Source organism: Microplitis demolitor, chromosome 3 (genome assembly GCF_026212275.2).
Source record: "Microplitis demolitor isolate Queensland-Clemson2020A chromosome 3, iyMicDemo2.1a, whole genome shotgun sequence".
NCBI classification, from domain to species: domain Eukaryota; kingdom Metazoa; phylum Arthropoda; class Insecta; order Hymenoptera; family Braconidae; genus Microplitis; species Microplitis demolitor.
In genome coordinates this window covers 13541498-13567730 of record NC_068547.1, presented here as the reverse complement: position 1 = coordinate 13567730, position 26233 = coordinate 13541498, and the positions used below count along the sequence as shown (strand labels likewise).

Here is a 26233-nt window from a genome sequence, read left to right as displayed (position 1 = left end):
TAGGTATCTTCTATTTTTTTTTCTCACTTTTTAAAAAAAAATCCAAATTTTTTCGAGGATTATCAGTTTCAATTAATTTTTTGGTCTCAATTTTTCAAACTGAAGTCGTCGATAAATTTTCAAAAATTTCTAGTGTTGTTTTGTAAAATAAGCCCAACTAGGCAAAAATTTTTATTCAATTGATGAAAAAAAAAAAAGGTCCGCTCACTCTGGGATTGGCGGGAAAAATTGCAGAATTAATCGAAGTTTATTTTGAGAAATTAAAAACTAAAATCAAAAATGTCGAACTTTAAGAAAATGGTAGTTTTTCTCAAAAAAGCCATAAATTTCATAGAGTTTATCATCTCAAAATTTTCTTGTATTTTTTTCTGAAAAGTACATTCAAAGACAAAAATTTTGAAAAAAAAAAAAAAAACGTCCCAATTAGTCAATTTTTGAAGAAGTTATACCTATTTAAAAAAATAAAAGCCTTATTTTTGAAAAACTCATAACTTTTTTGGGTTGGGAAAAAAAAATTTGAAAATTTCCTGAAAAATGATTTTAATGGGGTAGAAAAGGAAAAAAAATTTTCAGCCAAATTGAAAGGGGTCGGGGTCAAAAGTGGTCGATTTGGCATGGAATGCCCCCTATATTTAATACATTTTTGATAACAATCATGCTGACTGGATTAAATATTAGGTCTCCAGTAATAATTCATATAGCACTTGATTTAGCTAGTCAATAAAACACCGTTGATGTCTATCGATAACATTAATAGCAATAATATGACTGACTGTTCCAGTACTGGGCATGGGTTCATTTCTGCGTACCAATAGACGATCAGTAAAATCAATATAATAATACTATTTTTTTCATATTGTTAAAATGTTTTCTTGAATTTCATGTTATTTAAGATGCATGACCGGGAAAAAATGTTTAGATCTGACCAGATATGAACAGATACGAATCTTTGGGTCTGATCAGATATGAAAAATGACCAGGTCTAACCAGACCTGGCCAGGTATGTTCAGGTCTGATCAGGTCATGTCTGTTCATGCCAATCTGGGTAAAAAAATTATATATAAAAAATGGCCCTATATAATTATATATAATTATGTATAACAATATACAATTATATATAATTATTTCTATAAAAATAAAAAAAAATAAAAAATTCGGGCGTGTGCAGGATTTGAGCCGTGGATTTCGCGCTCGAAAGTTTAACCTGCTACTCGTTGACCTGAAAGATTGACTTCAAAGGTAAGTTTTATATGAACTTCAAGTAATAGAAATTTTACATGTGATAGATCCTTGGTCAACAAAATTTTATATCTTAGTCATGATAGATTTTTAGTCAGCAAAATTTTATACCTAATTTATTAATTATTGATTTATAACTATATGAAATTATATATGTTATCTATAATCATCACTACGTTAGCAATATATAATTATAACTAAGATTTTACATTTAATCCCATTTATCAGACTGGATCAGACATGAATAGGCATGGACAGGTATGATCGGGTCTGAGCGTATTTAATGCTTCAGACATGAACAGGCATGGACAGGTACGAACAGGCATGGAGGGTATGATCAGGCCTGATCATGTCTAATTTCAGGCCTGGTCACGCATGAATCGACATGATCAGGTCTAATTTCAGGCCTGATCATACATGAACAGGTATGGTCAGGTCTGATCATTTTTTCCCGAGTATACAAAAAAAAATGATTGAAAAGCTATTCTCTACATTTTCTATAAGTATTAGACCATTGACTGATTTCTTAGAAAAACCATTAAGAGACATGAAAAATTTATGGATCCGAGACCATTGCTGTAATTAACATTTTTTTTTTTATACTTTGGATATATTCTCAAATCTATTTCATATTCTATTTTCTAACTAGACGATTAAGGTTTTAAATAAAGAAAATTTTATTTAATTTCATCGAGTACGAGTTAAAATATAATATAATGACTAACAAATCGTTTCGGCATTGGGCCTTGTTCCGGTATTGGGACATCTATCTTAATATGACACTTTTGAAGACAAGTCGCAGTGCTTGGAGAATTTGATAGTATCGATTGAAGATAATATAGTATTGGGTCAAGAAAGTAGAATTATCGATCGAAGATATAAAACTTTTAGGGCCAAGAAAATCTAAATCAAGACAAGAATTTCTTGAAGCAAGATGATTGGTTCTCTTCAGAAATAAATTCTCGGCTCGTAGATCGAAATGAATCTGTATAAATTTGGTAGTAAATTTTACCGGATCTAATTATTCGAGTAAGATATTTACATACTTATAAAAAATCTACATTCTATTCTGGCTGCCAGATGGCATTTTTTATTAATTATAATTAAACGAAAGGAATTCAGATAGTGATTTTTGAAACGGTTCTTGTGATCAAAGATGCAAGGATGATATAAGAAAAAAAAACCTAAATCGATCTCATGTTTTTCAAAACTTATCGTATTTTTACGAGTCCGAGCACCGCTATTGACGCGCTGGGGGCTTCGGAATGATTCAATTTTTTTTAATCAATCTCCTTATGAATCAACTAAAAATTTTATTGAAAAACGTTTCTTAATAAATTGCCTCTAAAACTGTTTATACTTTTAACACGATTGGTGAACTATAGAGAACGTAGAGAGGATTTAAAGTCAGTGAACGGGCCGAGAGCGAAAGAGTGACGGTAAAGCACACTCAACGCTTTCGCGATTGTACTAAATCAGGATATTGAAATAATATTCATAATTACTAAAATATTTTCAAGAATAATTAAAAGATGGTGTCCAGAGATTTTCGTTTACACATTAATACGTCATTTGGTTACTCCATTCTAACCTCTTAATATGAGAGTAAACGACACGAGCCATATATGTACGAACAAACCTGAATAAGAGATATTTCTTATAAAATTATCATGCAATTTAGGATAACGTACACTGTAAAAAATAAGGTACGGACATCAAACTCCCTCGGAGTTTGACAAATTTTCTTTTCATTACAACCAAATTCGTTTGAATCAACAAAGCTAGTTTGTCTCAAGAAAGTCATTTTTATTGAGATAAAATCTCTACTCGATTATGAGAAATTGCTTAAGCGTTTATGTTAAAGTTTTTAAGTTTGACCGTAATAACTAAACTTACATTTGATTCAACAGTAAAATATATTTTAATTAAAGTTTGGATGTTCTTGAGTTAAAAATAAAAACTTGTTGAAGCAAACTTTCCAATTTTGAGAAATTTAACTGAAATTCTTGAAATGTTTAGTTTGACAACTTTATATGGTTCAATGAAATAAAAGTAGTTTCCTAAAATACCGAGCGTGTCGTGTCAACCAACGAGTTTCTTGGGGAGAGAATCCAATGAGGTTGTAGAAATAATTTCACGACCTCACATTAAAACTGAAAAAGGTTCGATAAAAATATAAATGTATTCGTTACAAAATATCGAACTACATTTGAATGAAAGCCTTTCTATCATCGATTCGATAAAAAAAAATTTTTATAAAAAAAGTCACATATTATTTCGTTTAGATCAATGTATGAGCAATTGATTGTATTTATCCATTTAATATAAAAACAAAGAACTAGAAGCACAATTAAAATAAAAATTTATTACTGGTTCCGTAGCGGAGCGGTGAAGCGTTTGACTCTCGCGCGAAAAGTGCTGGGTTCGAATTCTCCGGATGCTAATATTACAATTATTTAATTTTTCACTAAAAACTGTGAGTAAGTTACGATTATTTGTAAAGTGTAATATATATAATATAATAATATAATGCAATTGTGCCAATACTTAAAAAAAAATAAAAACAAATAATAATTATAATTATAATTAAAATAACAATAATAATAAATAAAAAAATATATAAGAAAAATAAATTTTTTTTTGAATTAATTATTAATGAATTAATTAAAGGCAATATTCACTTGATTCAAATTATTGTTTATTTGTGGATCAATGCAATACAGTAGTTTCAAATTATTCGATTTTTTATTAAATCAATTGCAAGGACGGTTTCTACGGACCTAAAAAAATATTACTTTCAACACTAAAATTTATTTGCTTTAATAAAATTTTGACAAACTTAAAAAAGTTATTAAGTTATATCAAATATTACAGAGTTAATTCAAAAGACTCGGTACTTTTCCTGAGGAAACTGTCACTTGGAGCAAAAGATACTGTCACATCTAGATGGCGGTAAACTCAGTCGTTTCACGCGCTTGGCTGTATTTAAACGCATGCAGTACTTAAGCCAAACAAATCTGGTTTGACGTCAGGAATCTTTTTTTACCGTGTACCAGAGGATTAAGAATTTCCAAGTTGATTAATTCCCTATCGGAAACAGTGGTTTTTGTTTTTTTTTTATCAATAAATCATAAAAATTACTATGGTAATGTTACTATTGTAGAGTAAAAATATTAATCTGTAGAGTACATTTTTAATTCCATTTATTCAAAATTACTTTAATAAGCAGTCTAACTTGTAAGAATATTAAATTCTTTCATCATTATAAAATTTTTATATGTTATCTTTATATTTTCTTATTTTAAATAAACACTTCTATCAGTGGTAGTGATATACATTTGTATGAAAATACTTTGCATTAAAACATTCAAATTACAAATATTAACCTTACTGTAAATCAGTAAATAATATAATAAATTTATCAAGTAGTTTTATATTAAAAATATAATGATATCATTAACACACAAGTTAATTAGTTCTATATACTAAGTTACTATGTAGATAAAAAATATTATTACATGCAATGAAACTTAATACTATCCATTAGTATTAATATGTTTATCATTATGATCCGTACATAATTTATAAAATTGAAATTTTTATCACTAATGATATCAACAATTAACAAAAAAAAAAAAAAAAAAAAAAAAACAACGACCTTTGAACTGAAGAAAAAATCTAAATTTTAAATTAAATATATATTTTATGCATAACGCAATATATATATATATATATATATATATATATATATTGCGTTATGCATAAAAATAAAATAAATTTTAGAATATTCTTGTTGAAAAAACAAAATTAATAATAAATAAAATTAAAATCTAAATAAATGAAATATAAATATAAATAAAATTAAAAGCATAAAATAATATTTGATACAGTTAATGGTTATTTTTAGATCAAATTTAATTTATGATGAGAATCTTAAAGTAGAATTGCTCAAAGTTTGCGATGAAAAGACCCGATGACCAGCCGGCTGAGCGACAATTCAAGGGAGAACGTTGCTCTTGCAAATCTATAACTCATTCGGCTCACCGGCTAGTGTATTTTGCGTCGCTACACGTTTTTCTTCACATAAACCCAATACTATATCACATGATATTGTTTTTAATACACTCAACTCATTCAATCAACAATATATCTCTCGCTATCTATGTTTTAAACACGCATAACTTATATTATACTACGGTAGTCTTAATAGGCAAGTATGATTCTTTTCCTATTATAATACCCCAACATAGCGTACTCTCCACACTCCATGTTTATAGATTTGATGAATCATCAAGAAACTTCTTTATATATTCTATCCAACAAATATATCCTTCTTTAACCTTTATCAATATTCATCTTTCATTTGCAACAATGATTGGCAACATCTCATTACCTACATAGTTATATATATCTTTTTTTTATTTGTTTTCAATATAACTTACAAATTTATTTCACTATTTCTTAATTAAAATAAAATTTTTTGTATCTATTTTTATCGTTAAGATTTCTTGTTCTGTATTTTTACCCATAATTTACATGAAATATCGTGAAATCCTTGTAAGCTCACGTTCATTCACTAGTACTTTTAAAATTTTTTTGACCCAACGACGAACGGCATACTAACCACTTCACTATAATCGCTGATTTCTTCACCTAGGTAACTCTCACTTTGGGCAATTTAAGTTTTTTGTCGGGGCGGCAACCGTTGACTTTACAACCGGGGCCTAATCTTCAGTCATCTCTTTACCTAACTATCTCTTTTTATCATTTATTTTTTTTCTTGCCACTTTTGCGCTAACTTAAATTGTATATAGTAATGCTTATGTATACCTTTTCACATATATAACATCCTCATCCTTTTACTTTTAAATCTTTATTTAGCTTTACGACTCTCAGCTATTGACTCTCTATTTTTTTTCTTTCTGGATCCAATATACGTCAACACATTAAACGTATATCAATATAAACATATTTATACAAGTATATAATTATATACATATTAAATCTCATTTGCAAAACCCACACATTCTTTGATAAAAGTGACTCATTCTCTCATTTATTCACGCGCTTCCGTAACACATAGATTTGTTTCGTGTAATTAAAAATAGTTGATAAAATTTCACTAAGAATCGAATTTTTATCTCAGATTGTTACACATAGTATTTTTAAAAATTCACAAATCACAATTTATTTATTTATTTTTTTTTTTAATTTTCAAGAATTTTTTTTTCAGGCCCTGTTTAAGATATTAAAATGATTTTTTTTCAACTTTTATTTGAAGCTTATAGAATACAAAAATACTTGAGTTTTTTTGAATTTCCTTCTTCAACAATTATCCAGGAGGCACCAAAGTCGAGGCCTCAAAAAAATCCTGTCCCATAGCGGACGGTTAATCTCAGGATTGATGAATTTGAAACAGAAAAACAAAACGGCATCTTCAAAATAAAGGTTCCCTACGAGACAATCCACCACAATTAATTAAAAATACAAAAAATAAACAACATGGCGGATTTGTCGAAAAAGTTTTAAAAAGTACCACCTCTTTTCACTATTCTCTGCCAAAAAAAAAATGTTATAATTAGTTTTTTTTGACAAAATGTAATGTATTGTCATACAAAACATCTTAACGTACAAAACAAGACCAAGAACGTTGAAATCGATCAAGTAGTTTCGGAGATAAATTGTCCACCATTTGAAAAAAAGTAGTTTCGAGAAAAACACATTTGAAGTTTTTACTAGCAAGTATAGACTTCGAAAATGCGCGCACACTTTCACAAATTTCGTTATGTTAAAATTTGAATTTAAAAAATAATGGTTTGAGGGTGATTTTTACAAGCATAAGTACTAAAACAATGCAAAAAAAAATCAGTTTTTTGAAATTTATAGGGCTGCACTCAAGATCGAGATTATATTGATCTCGTCTCGAATTATAAAGATGAGACCAAGACGATACTATAGATTGCCATTTCGAGACCAAGACCAAGGCCATCGAAAATCTTGCAATGTCTTGACACGAACCGATACAATGTAATAAATATATGTGAAATAGGTTTATTAAAATTTTGTGTTCACACATGACTATAAGTCGAAACTTAATTTGGTTCAATTGACTTTCCTAAAATACTTTAATTTAAAGTAGAGATAAAATTAAAACTTGATAAGATTATTTAGATCACTATGGATATAAAGTGTCTGAGTATGTTAGTATGAAAATATTTTCATGTATACTACACGGAAAAAAATAATCGGTAGCCACTACTGATTATTTTTCGGTAGACGCTTCCGATTATTTCGGTAACAGTTACCGATATTTGTTCGGTAGCTGTTACCGATTATTTCGGTAGTATTTACCGATTTTTTTTGGTAGCTGTTACCGATTATTTCGGTAGCTCTTACTGATTATTTCGGTAGTAGTTACCGATTTTTTTGGTAGCTGTTACCGATTATTTCGGTAGCTCTTACTGATTATTTCAGTAGCTGTAACCGATTATTTCGGTTCTATTGAACGATTTCAGTGAGCAAAAAAAACTATTTTTGAGGGATAGGGGAAGGTGGGGCAAAGAGGCCCTCTGGGGCAAAGAGGTTCCTCTAAAACTTGATAAAAAAAATTTTTTTTTTTTTTTTCGTTTAATTACTATAAATCTGATATACATGCCCATTTTTAGCCCTACGCATGAAACCTGAGGCCAAATGAGCTAGCTGAAAATTACGAAAAAATGATTTTTTCGTATTTTTATTGTCAACTTGGAAAAAAATTAATATATTTCTGCATTTGTAGCCCTACGCATGACACCTGGGGCATGTGGGGCATGACTACCTTTAAATCTACACTTAAAAAAAAACGGCATTAAAAAAGAATTTAATTTCTCCACGCGGTGTTACAATAAAATAACACCGGTGTAAGAGGCATAATTCAGCGGTGTTTAATTAATGTAAAGGCAGAACAATATCGGTGTAAAAGCGGAGTAAACTGCGTCTACGCATAGTATTAACTTTGAAAGGTTTATGAAACACCAAAAATGTTTACACACACACGTTCACACAAACTCGTAGGCACACACTTGCATGCACACACTCGGATGTTCACACTCGTACGCACAAGCACACGTACACGCACACACGGATATGTACGCACACTGATTCCTAAAAAATCGGTAACAGCTTCCGAAATAATCGGTAATAGCTACCGAAATAATCGGTCACAGTTACTGAAATAATCGGTAAGAGCTACCGAACAAATCTGTCTATCAGTTGACCCTGTGGACCAGTTTTAAATCTTCCCGTTGTTTCCGAGCTCTTCGAGCTCGAAAATACTATTGTAGCCATTGTTTTCGGAAAAAACCGTTTTTTAGCATTTCTTTCTCCCACGATATTTTACGAAGGAATTAACCGGTTGAGATAGTTTAGACGGCAATCGACGCGTATTATTGAGTTTTAGAGCTGATCAAATTTTGGATTTGATCGGATGATTCGCTTCGAAGATAATCGAAGAAAACCGTTTTTCACTATTTCTTTCTTAATCGATTTCTCTCGAACGAATAAACCGATTGAGATGGTTGAGGCGGCGATTGACGCGTTTAATTGAATTCTTGTGCTGATTAGACTTTGGAATTGATCGATCGAGCCATTTCAAAAAAATTAAAAAAAAACTGAAAAAAAATTTTTTTTTGTTTTTATTCCATATCTTAGAGTCTATTTGATCGATCGATTTGAAATTTTTAGAAAAGTTGACGGCCAACAAACTGTTTTGATTGCCACTTCAAACATTTTAATCGGTCAGTTCATTAAAAAGATAAGGAGTTTACATACACACACACACACACACACACACACACACGCACACACACACACACACACACACACACACACACTCACACACACACACACACACACACACACACACACACACATAGACACTCGGACATCCTTCTGAAAATAGGCAGAATAGCCTCCTAGGACCTCAAAACGTCGATATCTGATGAAAACTCGATTTTCGAAAATCGGGGTGAAACCAATAACTTCCCGAATTTTTGAAAGTTAATAATTTTCATAGCGGGAAGTTAAAAATCGGTAACTACTATCGAAATAATCGGTAACAGCTACCGGAAAAAAATCGGTAACCACCACCGGAAAAATAAGTAGCTGTTACCGATTGCCAATCAATAACTGCTACCGATTATTTTTTCCGTGTAGTAACTTCATATATATTTGGAATATTATTTAGTTTCTAGCACTTCAAAAAGTCACTACATTGTCTTTTATTTTATTTTGAATAGAATTGATTGTAAGTCCTCTATCCCGAGTAGAAATTCAAGAACCAATTTAATCGTAACAGCTTCCAATCACTTTGATGATTTATTTACCGCCTAAAAAGACGCCTGATTTGACCGTGCAAGATAAAACATAAGAATAAATACGATGAAACCCAGCGTGAAATAATAACAATAACAACTATCTTTAAAACCATCTAGCGAGCATGGGTATGAATCATACTTAGATTAATTCTTTTTTTTTTTAATTTTTGATTCGTTTTAAATTATCTGTTTAATAATCTGTAAGAAAACGATCTTCGACAATTAAATAAAATTTCTGAAAATTTTAATTTTTTTGTAAATTTTAACACAATGTCATAAAATATTTAAAAATTTTATGATATTTCGTAATCAAATTTTACATTTTTTTTTTTTATTAAACGTCATGATAATCTCAATTTAATTTAAGCGTAAAATTTGATTGATTTTCATACGTCCCCTAAATAATACGAAGTTTTTGAAAATTTTGAATGACCAGCAAAAAAAAATCGTTATGAATATCAAATTTTTCATACACAAGTATAAAATTTTATAAAATTCGCTAAACTATTAAAAAATTTTATCAATTATGCAAACAACATTTGAACTTAAAAAATATTTTTAATTTATTATATTAATGAATCTCCCTTATAGTAGTTCATTAAATAATATATTTGACTCCGAATATGAATTATATGGAGTCAACCAAAATATTATGATTATAACATTTTTTAATAAGTTATTTTTTATAATTAAATGAATACGCCATTTACCTCAACACGATCACGCACGTAGGTCAGCGCAGTGGATAGCAGCAAGGACTTAAAATCGGATGGATCTGGGTTCGAGACTAGCATACACCAGGAATTTTTTCATCGACATCACACTTACTCGATCAATCTCAGTAAATATTCTCACTCAACAAATCATAGAAAATCGTAACACTCCAGCTCTCAACGACTTTAAGGCATTTTCGCAGATTCCCATCGCTCTTGCCAGAGTTTCAGAGTTTCCTTACGTTTTCGAGCCTTAACACTTACCAACGGTTTTTCATCTGCCCGACGGGTATCCCAGATGCATTTTCTCTCAAGCCCTAAGAGGTCAATCGAAATCACAACGGTACAATCACGTTCGGTACAAGAAAGCTATCCTCAGCACGCCTCTACGTTAAACGGATGCTAGTCCTCGACGATAGCTTTCTACTTTAAGTGACACCAGATTTCTACTCCGTAGAGCATTATCGAGTTTGAGACACTTATGAGAGCACGTCTACGGCTGCTCCTCGGTCCTCCGACGTTTGGCATCAACCAAGAAAAGCTCGCCACCAGCGTTGCCGCTTTTCTAGCCGCACTGACAATTTGATCGCGAAACGTAAGTTTCGTATCGATCGTCACCCTAAGGTATTTCAGCGAACTTCCACTCTCGACGTGATGATCCACGACGAGAGCACGTATAGTACTCAGAAACCACCTCTTGACTGTGAGAACTATGACCTTAGTTTTAGCTTTAGTCAATGCCATACGATAGTCATTTAGCCAAGCGTCCACTTTGGTCGCGACCAGGCTTGCTAATCTTTGTGCACTCTCGTAAGAGCGTTCAAGGATTAGCGCCTCCACGTTATCAACAAACCCATTCAGGATTACCTCACTCGGTAGGCCTCGGCATAGAAGTGCCTCATAAAGGATGATCCAGAGTTCTGGTCCTAAGACTGAACCCTGAGCCGCTCCCCCAGTCTGCTTCCACATCTCACTGAGAGTAGTCTAATAGATCAAAAAACGATCACGTAAGTAATCGTCAATGATCCGAATGAGATACTTGGACAGACCTAATTTCCGAAGCGCTTCCATTATATCTGGCCGTCTTGCCGAATTGAATGCATTCTTGACATCGAACGTCATCATGATGCATACTGGACGGGATCGATGGTTTCCCGTCCAAGCTTTTCTGACAAATGGAAGCGCTTCTGAAATAGCATCGATTGTGCTGCTACCTAGCCGAAAACCATATTGGTTTTTCTGCCAGGCAACCGGCATTTGTAACTTCGATTCTCAGTCGATTTCGGATTAACGATACGAGAATTTTCCCTGCTACGTTTAGCATGTAAAGTGGCCTGTAGGACGAAAGAGTGTAGGGTGGACCCTTTCTTTTGTCTAACAGCCAAAGTTTCAAGGTTCCTTTGACTAACCTTTGCAGCCTCCATCGAGCAGAAAAAACTCCAACCGAATTACACGAGTTGTAAGTTTTCAATAGCAGTTCTTCATGCTGGGGGACAAGAGCCTTATAGACCTCAACGGGGATACCGTCGGGACCCGGGGCCTTGCCTCCCTTGAGACCTCTTACGACCCGGCGTAGCCCAGCTGCCGAGAAAAACGGGCACTCGTCATCGGGTATAGTCCAAACAGGACTGTCCCGATCTTCACGCTCCGGAAACAGGACATTAATTATCATCTGCATCGCATCAGGTTCGATAGGAGATACTGGACTGCGACCCATGAATTTTCGAGTAACAATCTGGTAGCCAAGGCCCCATAGATCATTATCTACTTCTTCACAGACCGCCTTCCAGCATCTCCCTTTGCTTTCTTTGATCGCCATGACCAGCCGCTTCTTCGCCGCCTTATACTCTTCGTTCTTCTGCTGCCCAGTATCACGCTTTCGCGTCCTAAGTGCTTGCCTCCGAAGACGTAAACACTCAGCCCTGAGCAGGGCAATCTCATCAGTCCACCAGTAAGCTGGCTTCCTGTGTGAGCTTGCGGAATGTCGAGGCATAGCAGCGTTGCAGCCTGAGATGAGAGCCTTCATCGTACGGTCAATAATCACCTCCACATCTTCGCGCGTCTCAGCAGACAGAGGAAGAAAAGCCTCGACGCTGTCAGAGACCGCTTTTTGTAAAGCACCCTCATCCAGCCCTGAAACCTTCCAACCCGCCCGCTTCATTGAACGCTGGTACACTATCGCAGGGTTTCCCCGTAGATTGTGCAGCGTATGCGAGATGTATTGGTGATCACTGGCCGTAAACTCCTCAAGAACGGCCCAGTCCGAGATCACAGCACCTATCCGTTGAGTAGCAAACGTAAGATCTACAATAGACCCACGTGTACCAACTCTCCGGAAAGTTGCCGTGTTTCCCTTGTTCATAATAACAAGATCAAATCTTGCCATCATGTCCAAGAGCTCAGACCCACGCGTGTCAGTCCATTCCATCCCCAAATCGGTAGATTTCGCATTGAAATCACCACCTACCACGACTTCTCCCTCAAGATTGCGAATGACTCTTTCGAGTTCATTCACTCTCCTTCGAAAGGCCGCAATGGGCTCATTGAGTGTGAAATAGCATGACACGAAGGTAATCGGTGGCGTAACTACCCATACAATACCATCCCTGGATCCACTATCTTTTACGGATACAGACCCCAGGTCCGGTATCCAAATTGCCGCTGTGCCCGATGGGTTACAGAATCAATTTGGTCCGGACGCTGAATGGTGTTGTTCTGAAACCAGAACAATATCCATTCTGCAGTCTGTTCGCCGTGCCAGAAGTAGTTCGAGCGATGTTCTGCACCGTTGTAGATTCACCTGTAGTACCTTAGCCATTTTTGTGGGAAGTGCACCGCCGCGAACCGATTACGTGATCCACAGATCGCCCGTCCCCTACCGCAACACAGAGGTGGCAGCTTCGGTGGATTGGGACACGTCTTGGCCTGATGGTCCGCCTGGCCACAACGCCAGCAAAGACTCGACCGATCCTCCTTCGCCTTACACGATCTGGTCGAATGACCAAGATCGTGACAGCGGAAGCATCGATCAAGCCGTTCCCAGCGGCAGATACGGCAGACCAACCAGCCCACTTTGACCTTTCCCAAGGTCTCTAAAGCAGTGGCGACCTCGCATCTTGCCTCAATGAAGGCACGGACAGCTCCCCATCTACTGGGTTTAGTTAAATTAACTTTGAGCTCGTCTGCATCTACATTGGTGCTCCGACGCAAAGCCTCCACCATCTCTTCAACCGTCGTTGCCGCGTCCAGTCCGCCAATAACCAAGGTAGTTGTTGGGACAAGATCACGCACAGCAACAACTCCACCAGCCGCCTCGGTAATCTTCTTATCGAGAGCAGAGCGATCTTTAACAGATCCCTTGAACTCAATAAGAAGACCGCCTTGCCTGACTGTCCTTATCGATCTAACACTAGTAGCAAGATCCTCCGGGGAAAGCTTTGATCGCAGTGCTCTCAAAACTTCTCCAGACGATCTTGAATCACCTGGTGTGATCAGAACGGCCTCCGCCCGTTGTCGTATTCTCCGCTGCTTGGCCTCCTTCGATGCTGTGGTCCATTGCGTTGCTGATCCTGTTGGTCCTGGTCTCGCCGCACCACCGTCCATGGCTTCTTTCGCTTTTTTCCGTTTCTTTCGCTTCTTTTTTTTCCCCTCCACAATGGTGAATGGAGCACCGATGGTCTTTTGATCTCCCTCCACCGTTTCTGTTTTCTTTTTCTTTCCCCTTCCTGCCTCCTCAGGAGACGATAACGGACGCTTCCCGGTCGAGGCCTCATTTCCGTGGGCCGTAACTTCCGAGTAGGAACGTCCAACCAACTCTTCAGGCCCTTTAGGTGGGCTGGACGGCTCGTCGTCTTTTCTCGGAGGTACCCTCCTCTTCTTTTTTGGTGTATTCTTTGGAGCTGTTTCCTTTCGAAGTTGCTCCTGTCGATGCAACTCCTTTGTTAGGTGCTCACGTTCCTCCGTCTCTACTGTCACTTATTTTCTCTGCGCATCTTTCCAGACCTTGCGGTGCGTCAAAAGCTGCGTAAGAATCAACGCAGCCTCCTTCACTCCTGCCATCACCTCAGACGCCACGGTCCTTTTTCTGGTGATGGTCCGGATTGTCTCCTTCAAGACCTCTTGAAGCTCCTGGAGTCCAGAGTCCTCCCTGGAGATCGCCGCATCTCTCGTCGCAAGACTCTCTCTCAAGAGCAAGCCAGGATCAATGGTCTTGCCTTCACTTGGCGTGTCGACGTTCTTTCCCTTGGCCAAGTGGTCCACCAAGGGCGTCGAGCAGTCGCTGGATGACGACCGCGCAGGTGCTGCTATGCCACCTGACGCTGCCGTGGCTGGGGTATCCCTCCCCTGCTCCGTAAACGAGATTTCTTTATGAGACTTATCCATAATTGAAAATCGTTACACCTGAATCATCACGCTCGTCATTCATTTTAAGGAGTGTAGCTTCTCCTGAGTGGTCCGCGGTGAGTCTTTTTCAGGTCACATCCCAGCTGTTAGACCGGTAGTAACCCTCTATGGAGCTCACTAACCCAAACTTTCCTCCACGCGAAAAATCATCAAGGATGATATCGTCTAGGAGTACTCATAAGGGCCATTCCCCTATCCGCCACCTGGGGACGCGCTCGGTTGGTCTCAAGCCCTGACGGTGACATGAGATGGTAGACTTCTTCATCTTCCCGGGTAATGATGTGGCCATCATTATTCCTGAAAGATTGAAGGGAGTCACCCTCATCATCACCGTCAACTTCCGAGAGTAGTAGTAGTAGTAGTAGTTGTAGTAGTAGTAGTAGTAGTAGTAGTGGTTTTTTTTTTTTTTTTTTTTGTGAGAGAGGTTAAAAAATCTCCGAAAGACACCACCGAAAGGGGAATTTGAAGATTTGATGGAGTTGGTAGTGTGGCATTTTTACCCACTAAAAACAATCCTCTATCTTCTGTCCTTTGCCGGGAAAATAGGCCGAGGGAGGCCAGACCGAAAAACCGCTTTTGCATTATTTTAGTCTAGCCCTGGGTATGTCCTTAGGCAATAGCTGCTTTTTTAGACTTAAGCACGTCTTCTGTAAATTGCATCATCGCGTTCCAGCATTTTTCTGACTTGGTTATGAGCTCTATGATGTTGTCGGGGCTTGGCGCGTCGGCAAACGCTCTGCAGGCTACCGTTCTCTCGGTGGAAGAATGTGTGTTGCGCATCATCAATTTCACCCGGACAGTACGTACACTCTGGGCTGTTCCGTAGTTCCATCCGATGGAGGTACGCGTTGAATAAGCCGTAACCAGTTAAGAACTGGGTAAGATAGTAGTTCGTCTCTGCGTGCTGGCATGCTGTCCAAATATCTGGGTTAAGGATCAGCGTTGCGGTCCATCTGCCTGTGTTAGAGTCCCGCCATCTCTGGTGCCAGTTTTCCATGGTTTGCTTCCTTTCTTGTGTTCTGTGTTCAGCATTATTTTCACCTGCAGTCCGGAGTTGGTGAAGTCTCTTCCGCTGGGCAGCTAAGAGATCAATCAGTATTGCTTTCGCGATAACTAATACTGCATCTTCTGATACTGTCCGGTATGCGCAGGCGACCCGAAGTTCCGCTCTTCTTTGACTGACGCAAGTTACCGCCTATATTGCTCGTGACGCAGTTGGTCCGCCCAGATTTCGGCCCCATAGAGCAAGATGGAGTGAACTGTGCCTAAGAGAAGACGTCTTTTGGCGTATCTGGGTCCCATTGCGTTAAGCATTACCCTGGACAGATTGGCCACAACCCTACTCGCTTTGCTTGCTGTATTCGAGAGGTGCTCCCAGAATGTCAATTTCTCGTCTAATTGTAGACCTAGATACCTTACGGAATGTTTGGCCTCGACTGTTTCATTCCTGATTTCTACTGTGAAGGGCTTCTCGAACCATCGTTGGCGGGCCAGCACTATCATTTCTGTCTTGCTGGTCACTAGTTCCAGCCCATGCAGCTTTAGCTAGCCAACAAGTCTCCTGACAAGGTAGTCAATTTTATTACCCGCATCTTCTACGCTGCTGGCAATGACAAGTCCAGCGATATCGTCTGCGTATCCCAATAAGGCCATGTCTTATGGGAGATTCATTCGTAGCAGCTCGTCGTACCGTATGTTCTAGCGATCTGGGCCGAGAGCAGCACCCTGAGGAACACCAGCTGTGACTTCTATTTCGTACGTGCCTTTAGTTTTTACGTACCCAAGCTTCCGGTTTCGAAAGTAGTCATCCACGATGTCTTGAATGTATTCGTCAACCTCTAAATCGTACTTCAGAGCTTCAAGAATGTCTTCCCATCCTACAGAGTTGAAGGCATTCCGGACGTCGAAAGTAAAGAGGACGCATACCTTGCGGAAGCGATGACCCCCCACCCACGCACTCTTAGCTATGTTTAAGACCTGCTCTACTCCTGTCATCGTCGAGTGGTGCTATCTGAAACCATGCTGGTTATTTGATAGCCCGCCAGACCTTGCGACGGCTGTCATGAAGCGGTTTTTGATGAATTTTTCCAGGAGCTTTACGGCAACATCTAGCATTTAGTGTTGGCAACCGTAAACAGAATGTACTGGTGGTCACTGGCGTTATATGCTTCCAGGACTTCTCATCTGGATATAATGGCAGCAGTGCTCGGTATAGCCAGGGAGATATCTATGATAGTCTCGTGGTAGCCAGGTCTTTTAAAGGTGGTTGAGTTGCCCGTATTGAGGACTATGAGATCAAGGCGTGCGATCATGTCTGCAACTTCGTTTCCTCTGGTATCACGTGTATGTCTGGGTTAATAACCCAGACTGTTGCTGTGCCGGAGAGGCCTGAGAACCATAGGGAAGTTGACATACTAGAATGCTGCTCCGACAGGATGCATATATCAAACCTGTGTTCGTAGACAAACTGGTGCAGTAAGGCTTGAGCTGTCCAACCTCCCTGCAGATTTCTTTGGAGAACAGAAATCATCGTGGATTGATGGGCACACCTTTAAGTGCACTTCGATACATAGAGCAGCGTTCAGTTCCAGGAATATGATCTACACTTACATTGTGCCATTCAGCTGCGGCGCAGAGGACACAGTGTGGTGTTTCACTACATGAGGCGGCTTTGTGGTCTGCCTTGCCACATTTATAGCATAACTTGCTGCGGACCGGGCCGTTAAACCTACTCGAAACATGACCGTACCCAAGGCATTTGTAGCACTTTGAGATGGTGACACGTTGTCTGATTCGGCAAATTTTCCAGCCAATTTTGATTCGGCTGGTGCTGAGAAGGGTTTCCGCGCTTTTATCGTTGAGTTCGACGAAGGCTATTCGCTGTCCTCGATTAGCATTTTTGGACAGTCCTGTCCTTTTCACTCCGGCTGTTGTACCGTAATCCCGAAAAAGCGCATCGCGAACATCAGCGTCAGTTGAGGTCGAGTCGATATCGCGGATTTCGACTGTGACCGTAGGAATTAGGTCATGTACAGCGCCGTCACTACCAACTGCGTTCTTGACGGCTTCTTTAAAGCTTGAGTGCGGCCAGATTTCCGGTCAAATTCAAGCAATATGTTGCCATGCTTCGTTTCACGAATCGACCTAATGCATGAGCTATGTTCATCTGGGCTAACCGTAGTAGTAATAGTAGTAGTATAAATCCTTGTCACTAACGTCAGCCATTTTTAAGTTTCATTATCGACCTTTTTTCAACCAATTTTGGACCGAGAAAAAAAATTATTATTTTTTCAGTTTAAAATATATTCAACCGGGTCTCATTATGAATCAACTAAATATTAAATTAAAAAATGTTCCTTAATAAATTTTCTTTATAATTATATATACTTTTAACAACATTGGTGTACCTTCATGAATGTAAAGAGGATTTAAAGGCAGTGAATCGACTGAAAGCGAAAAAGTGACAGTAAAGCATATTTATAACGCTTTCACGATTGTCGTGTGCAAAATTATTAATTTTTTATAAAAATTAAAAAATTCGATGAGTTATTAATTAACTAGTGCATCATTGGTTATAACATAACGGCCTTTTTGATTCATTTAAAAAAAAATTACTTGATGAATAAATGTTGAGTTAATTTATCCTGGTATAGACGTTGATTCAGAGAAAAGAGTCATGGCCAAGTTTTTATGATGTGTTGGATACTTAGTATTTAACTCTCGTCGACTCATCGAAACTCAAACGATTTACACTTTATCGAACAAACAAATGTGTTGATAAAAAAATAAATCATAAAATCTAATAGATTACAATACAATGATTGATTTTTTCAATGATTCTTTTAGTAAGAAATTTTTATTTCTTTGTTCTCGTCATTCGTAACAATAGATAACTGTATAAAAATCATTTTTTTTTGTAGTTGATCGAAAAATCATTTGATTTTGAATTAAAGCATACATTTGTCAACAACTGTAATTTATATAAAAAAACTGTTAATGTTTTTATCGCCTCGAGTTATTCCACAGTTTATAAGGTACATTATTACACGTTTGAAAAATTAAAGACAATAAAACAATCCACACAGGAAGTATTTATTATATTTTATAGCCTATTACTCATTAAATGTTCCTATTAATCTATTTTTTTTTGTTTTTCGTCATCTGTGTTAGATCATTTAATTTTTTAACATCGTAGAACATGCGTTAACTTAAAAAAAAAAATGATAATTTTTATCATAAATTTAAAAAACAAAAATCACCTTTAGATAGATTTTTTTTCGTGACATTTTGTTGACAGATCAACTTACTTTAGAAGATCAGGGTGTATTTTATTGTTAAAATGAAAATTTTAATTTTACTTCACTATCAAAAATTTGTTCGATTTTCAAGAACAATTGTGATGGAAATTGAATAAAATTTATTAATTAACAAAATTCAATGATCATCTTCAATGACAGTACAATGTTACTTTTCACAAAAATATCTTCTAATACGGCGATAACAATACTGGGATCAAAAAGCAAACTAGATTTAGGCTCGCTCCATCTTATTTTCTTTTGAAGTTGTCGATTTGCTGACGATTTAGTAAATCAAGTCTGAATCAAGTTTTATTTTTGACCAGGGTATTAACTTAATTGTCAGCTATAAAATTAATATTACTCAAAACTAATTTACTTACAGACAATAAAAAAACAGTCATTGAAACATAAAATAATAAAATAGATTGCGATTTTAACTTTCATAACATTTATGACTTTAGAAATATAAACTTATATAAAAAATGTTAGAATATCCAAAATTCCAAACCTCGATTGTTCATCTAATAGCAAAAAATAAAAATAAATAATTACCAATAAAAATACATAAATAATCAGTCAGGATTACTATTCCGGTTGTTTGGTTATTTATTGATTTACTATATAGCAGTTTTTGAACTTATTAATATTATTGTTTAGTAGATCAGTTCGCTCTGTATTCACACAATAGGTGAAAAAATTATTAAGTTTTTTCGGAAAATGGTATTACATGAATCATAAAATCATATTTTAAATTAAATTAATTAATTAAAAAGATAATATTATTTTTTCGAATAGGCCATCTTTTGAGTAAATGTCATCACTTTCTTTTACAACTATTACGTCAGTTTTATTGTCAATACTAATTAGATAGATAGAAAAACTAAAAATCGATAGAGAAAGTGAACTGATAGAAAGAGGGAAGACTGAACCATTTCGTCTATACACGTAAATTTCATATCCAATTATCGATTTTGAGCTATGTCGACTATAAACGGGAAGGATTCGGATCGCTGTTTTCTAAAGGGTTCTTGCAAAAAAAAAAAATACTCAGCTGACAAAAAAAAAATTAGCCTGATTAATTGCTCTGTGGGTGTTATCATGCTTACAAAGATTTGTACGTAATAATTGACAGAACTAGTTTTTTGGGTTGAAATAATTTATTTTAAACCAATGAAGTAACGAATCGACTCAATATTGAGGTTAAAATGTTCTTTAATCACATATCTGTAAGCGAGTATATAATGTAAGCCATTTTTGTGCAATGAAAAAAGTGTAGAAATGTTTTTGTGTGAGTCGAATTGTCGAAAAATGCACACTCAGAGAAAAGTGCATGGTTGTGGTATCTAGAAATGGCTGGGTATGAAAAAATAGTAATCTTAACCAATGTTAATAGTTTCTTGTACTATATCATAGTGCCCGAACCTATTTGGAAGTAATAATATCAACTAAGCATTACTAAAACTATTTATTTTGTTATAGTAACTATTTAATATCATTTCTCAGAACTTATACTTCAGCAATAATAAAACCAATACTTTTTTAGCTCACCCCTACAAATAAAGAATGTACAAGTGAGTATTTTAGTTTGTTTATCATCCAATAGTTCCTATAACTACTTTTAATAGTCAACGCAACTATTCTAATAATGTAGTCACCGTTTTTCACTACGCATAAATAGTTGCTCCAACTACTAATAGGTAGATCGATTGAACTATGATACATTTCTTCAATTAACATAAAAATGATGATTGATAAAACCATTATTAAATAATTTGCTTACTATATTAAGGATTGTCAAAAGTTTGAAGACATACGTATAGTTGAGAACACCAAGATAAAATTATTATATTTCAATATACAGGATCAAGCGATCATAATTTTTACCTATACAAAGGAAAACTTTTGTATTTTTAGACCGTTTCATGTTTGCCTCGGTGAAATAGTAATTTTACTTGAAAAATAACAAATACTGTTAGATTCCCTGAATAAGAAATCAAATTTTGAATGATTTGAGATTACGTAACTCTTGATCATTTAGAATCATTCCAAACTGTCTGAATTATTTTACTTTCGAGAATAAATTTTGGAATGAATCATTTTAAATCACATTGAATTAAAAAATAACGAAACATTATTTCACGTTTCTCGGACAATTTAGAATTATTTGAAATAATTTAAACGTTCGAATCATTTCAAATTGAATTAAATTAGAAAATAATATCGCAAATAATAATTTTTTCAATCGAGAAAAAGTTATTATAACAGAGGGTTTATCCTAGTAGTCTGGTTGTGCCTTAGTATTATAGTCAAATATAAGGGCGTCACTGGAAGATGGACTCGGCCTTCCAGAACCAGATGTTATTAAATTTATTTTAATTCAATTAATCAATCAGGGTCGTTCGTAATATTTTGTAAGAAAGGAGAGGAATCATTAATTAGGTTGAAATGAATTATAGACAAAATTAAATGTTTTTTTTTTCTTTTATTAAATACCTTGCTTTATCTTTATTTTCCTTTATGACAAACTAATTCTTACGGCAAACTAAATTCTTATGGCAAACTAAATTCGTTCCCAGGACGTTTCCACACTCCCACACTCTCTATTTTAAGCGTCTTTCCGGACGTTTCCACACACACTCTATTTTAAGCGTCTTCCCGGACGTTTCTACACTCACATTCACGTTAGAAGACCGGCCATCAGACGTTAAACCTTAATATTTTCTCCCCTGGACATTAAACCTTAATAACCATTAATATCGTCCCCTGGACGTTAACGAAAAATTAATTTAAAAGCTTCTCCTGGACGTATTCTTAATCTAACTTAATTCTGTCCACCTGAGCTAAATCATAAACACAGTTTCTTTTACTTAACACTAAATTGACTCTGCTTAAAACTTTACTTTGTTTTGTACTATCAACATCATCACTGTTTTTTTTATACACAAAAATTTTATGACTCTTAATATTCTCAATATAAAATTCCAATATAAAACTTCCAGAGTCAATTATTCTAATTACAATTTTACTAATTAAATTAACTTACCAAATTTGTATTCATTAATTAATTAAGTTTTGTTTCAATTTAAGTATTAATTAATCAACTTATCACTGATACTTTTCACTATTAATTTCCTTCTATTCCTTTACATTAATTTTCTTTACTACAAGATAATCCGTCTTTTTTATTTTACTCAATTTCAATTTATCCCAACTCTAGCTTCCTTTTTATGACTTCAATTGATTCAGAATTTTTATTTATTATTATTTTATTATTAATTTAAGACTAGAAATAAGTTCATAAATTGACCAGAGAATTCGGCCAGTGAGTTGGCGTTACCCGGGCCTGAATTTTACGGATGGAATCGAGTAATTTATTTAATTAATTCGGCCAATGGAATTAATTCCGGCCTGAATTAATCTTTTGACGCGATTGTGAAATTAATTTATAGCGGCCGATGAGCCGAGAATAAATTAATAATTTAATAATGAATTTAATGTAATTATTTACCGGATTATTTACGCAGGAAATTTATTGTATTCTGGCAGAATGTCCTTGAATAAAGTAATACAGAGTTACAGACTCAATTATGGCAGCAAAACCAGATGTGATAGAACGTCTGAGAACACGAGAGTTGACGTGTGGTTGAGACTGCCGATGGGCCTGAAACTACCAAATTATTTATGCGAAACCACCGGAAAGATATTAAATAATTAATTATAATTAATTTAAACTTATTCCTACTTTTCTTAACTAAGGGAAGTGACGAATGTTTGGGTCTTAGTGATCCATGCGACACTCGGTGACTAGTCGCATCACTAACCCACAATTTACGAGTTTATCGAACGGTTCTCGATAGTAAATAAATTCCAAATTCAAATATTTAAATTTTCAAGATTTACTTATTTACCCTGTTACATTATCTTAAGGTAGTAGTATCTAAGTAGTCTGGTAACTCACGTCGTTTTTCGTGGCTAATTTTAGGGACCTTTTAGTGGATTTCTTATAGAAATCTGGCTATTGCGTTTGTCTTCATGATCGAAATTTCGATGAATTTTGTAATAATCTAACATAATCCATTGAGTAGGTTCAAAAAATACTATAAAGAGAAAAATTTAGAATTTTTATTATGTTTTTATTTACATCTTTCCATACAAAATCGCCGTTAATGGAAAAAATCCCGAAGGATGGCCGATGTCTGACTGCCGTCAATCGGCCAAGCATTGGCAATTAGTAATGGCCCAAACCTGGTTAATTGCCAGCAGCCGTTTTATTTTTTATCAAAATAGTGTAGCCCAATCGAACTGAGTTTCTATCAAAATTTTTGAATGTATATGTTATGGCATTACTGGTTTCATATCAAAATATGACTTTCCGTAAAGAAAACGCCAGTCATATGACGCTGCCTATGGCTGGCCAATGAATGGCTACTTATGACTATCTGAGTATCGATTTGCAACTTTGAGTCACTGTTGATAAATTGCTTTGTGCATTGGTCCATGATTGATTCTTGTTCAATGAAAAAACCTACTAATTATTTATTAAATATTAAAATAACTTCTTATTATGGTTTTTTTTTTAAATTAGTAATTATTGATTTTTGAATTAAACTAAGTTTCAAGTGATGAATATTTTAATTTTCCGATTAAAGTTATTTACAGCTAACGATTAAAATATTTTTTAGTTCGTTATTATTTGCAATCAACAACCATAATTTTAAAACTTTACTGATAAAAATTAATTTAATTAAAAAATAAGTCGTAAATTTTAAAACTAAATGTCATAATGGTGGTACAGCAAAGTAATTCAACTAGGTTCTTGATAAATAATCAATTTAATTTAATAAGTTTTATTTTTAAAAATTATGTAATTTTAATAAAATAGTACGAAATTCTTTTTTTTTTTTCTAAATAATCGATATTATTAATTAAATTGCTCTTTTTATTTCATAAAACTGAGTGGTTGTAGTAGAATGAATAACTAGATCATTCAAAAGTATCCGTTCAACATTAGTAGTTTCGTCCAGTAGCTATCGTTCAGAGCCAGTAATCAGAAGGACGGCAATTCGCACTTGAGTCCAGCAAAATTTTTCATCGAGGTTTTTCAACATCATTTACCTCACTTAATTAATTTTAACGTTAATGATCATGAATTTCTACTATGATAATAATAAAAAAATTTTTTTTTAGTTAAAGTCATTTGGTTGCTTAGTCGATTTCCGGCTGTCGCCGACGTCCACTTGTCGCCGAGATATCGGTCTTCAAATGAAAATGGATCCTTTTGTCTTTGATTATCGATATCTCAGCAACCAATGATCGCACAGAAAGTTAATGGTGGGTTTCGAAAACTTAAATAAATTCACTTGAATGATTAGCCATTGTTTTTTCGAAAAAAAAAAAAATTTTGCTGGATCGAAAATATTGTGGAAATCAATAATGTTGAGTGTGCATTTTGCAATTCACCATGCCCAAAAAAACTCTACAAAGAGCCAGATTAATCCAACCAACCGTTTTTTTTGTTTCACTCGATCGAATTTTTGAAAAAATTAACGGATCACGATTTTTGCTCTGAAAAGCTCATAATCTTTAACAAGATGAAAAAAATCTTTTTTCCGAGCTTCGTCCACATTTTCATTCCAAATAGTGCCAAAATTTTCAAAAAATAAAAAAATTTCAAAAAAAAAAAAATTTCAAGAAAAAAATTTTTTTGAAAAATTTTTTTTTTGAACAACTTTAAGAAATTTAAGAGACCACGGAATGCAGCGAAGGAAACGTGTTAAAAATGGTTGGGCGTTGGTCTCTTATATTTCAAAAGTCTTAAAAATAATTTTTTTTCTTTTTTTAATTTTTGAGCTTTTCAGAGCAAAAATCGTGATCCATTAATTTTTTCAAGAATTCGATCGAGTGAAACAAAAAAACGGTTGGTTGGATTAATCTGGCTCTTTGTAGAGTTTTTGTGGGCATAGTGAATTGTAGAATGCACACTCAACATTATTGATTTCCACAATATTTTCGATCCAGCACTTGATTTTCCAAAAAACCACCAAAAGCCCTTTTTTTGTTGCATTTTTAAATTTATGTAACGAAAGGAAAAAATTTTTTTTTTTTCGAAAAAACAATGGGTAATCATTCAAGTGAATTTATTTAAGTTTTCGAAACCCACCATTAACTTTCTGTGCGATCATTGGTTGCTGAGATATCGATAATCAAAGACAAAAGGATCCATTTCCATTTGAAGACCGATATCTCGGCGACAAGTGGACGTATCAAGGTCTATAAAAAATGAAATTAAAGCTGAATAATGAAGGTATCTGATCCTTATAGTGGTTAAGCAAAAAAAAATTTTCCTACGCCCGTAGACCAAAAAAAAAAAGTAAAAAAAATTTGAAAATTTTTTTGTCGCTGGTTTTTCTAAGATTACTCAAAAACCGCTGACGCTAAAATTTTTCGAAGTTCTAATCCAAAAAGTAGACATTTGGAGCTGCAATTTCCTTTTTTTCTTCCTTGTACGACCATTTCTCTCGAAGTTACGGCCTTTTAAAAATCACCCAAAAATTTAGAATTTTTTCTGGATCCTTTAATTTTTTCCAGTAGTGTATTTTAATTAGAAAAATAATATATTTGGAATGTGAAAAACACATTTAAAGCACATTTGTGCACTTAGAATAAATAAGTCTGTATAGGCTTGATTTTATGACCTTAGGTACTTGAGTTGTACAAAAGACTCCTTGTTTTTTATAAACAGTACAACCAAATATTACGGTCTTAGTTTAGTAAGAAAAACATGTGTTTTTACGGACGACAATACAGAGGGTTAGACCTCACAATAAAATAGTTTAAACATTATAGTTAGTCTGCGACTAAGCTCTGTCAAGTAACGACACTTCTCTAGATACGATTATTTTAAAATAAAGATTCTATTTGAATCATTCTATGTGCATTATAATATTGTATTTTTTTTTCTTAGTTGATTATCAATCCTATACATAACTTCCTACAATATACGTACGTATATGCATACGTATATTTAGACATTTTTATGAGAATATAAAAGACATATATGCACACATATAACTACATATATATGCAGAGACAGATGCATACATAAATGTTGGCATATATGTCTACATATAGGAATGCATATATTTCAACATATAGAAATGCATATATGCACGCATATATATAGGCCTATATAAAATAAATATTTTCAAAAATAATGTTTTAGTCG

The 26233-nt window shown here is 34.9% G+C and overlaps 1 protein-coding gene across 1 annotated transcript in view; it reads left to right on the top strand.

Moving 5' to 3' along the window:
• LOC103571314 (POU domain, class 2, transcription factor 1) overlaps positions 1-26233 on the top strand; it is a 341977-nt gene that overhangs the window by 75663 nt on the left and 240081 nt on the right. The gene's annotated exons all lie outside the window — the stretch shown is intronic.